This window comes from Brassica oleracea, unplaced genomic scaffold (genome assembly GCF_000695525.1).
Source record: "Brassica oleracea var. oleracea cultivar TO1000 unplaced genomic scaffold, BOL UnpScaffold01029, whole genome shotgun sequence".
NCBI lineage: Eukaryota > Viridiplantae > Streptophyta > Magnoliopsida > Brassicales > Brassicaceae > Brassica > Brassica oleracea.
Window position 1 is genome coordinate 5,945 of NW_013617603.1, and position 643 is coordinate 6,587.

Here is a 643-nt window from a genome sequence, read left to right on the forward strand (position 1 = left end):
TTTAAGACGACGTTCGTGTCTCTAGTTTTTTCTCTCTTTAGGAAGCGAGCAGGATATGCGTGGCCATCGTTTCTCGATTTTCAGAGAGTTTAGATCAGTTTGCAAGATCTGGCTGAACAACCATGGAACAATATACCAGGACAGGAAAAATCCCCTAAGACTTAGTTCGCCCACCTAGGTTTTAAGTTCCCTAAAGTTCTACGGCAGTCTCAAAGGCGTTTCTATTTCTTAGTAATTTCCTACGAAAGTTCCAAGCCTGATTTCAAGTCGGAAATACCTTAGTTCTCTCGAAGATTCGGGTTAGCCTCTTCTCCGTTTTGCTTGCTCATTTGCCCTTACTCTTTTCGTGTCTGTCTGCCCATTTCGAACAGCAAGAATATAGATTCTTCCTGGACTTCTCTGCTTTCCTGGCCGTGTTTAGGCTGCTGTCAATATTTGCGGTTTTCGTGATCCATGTTTCAATCTGAGTATCATGGGATTTACGAAAATGAATGAGCATCTCGTCGGAAACTTTTTTTGAGTTTAGAAATAGCCAGGGACGATCAAGAGGTGCCAAGGATGATCAGGAAGATTTTTCAGGTGATGAGATTTTGGCAACAGATCAAGGCGCGAGAGGAAGGATGGTGAGACCGTGGAGAGAGGC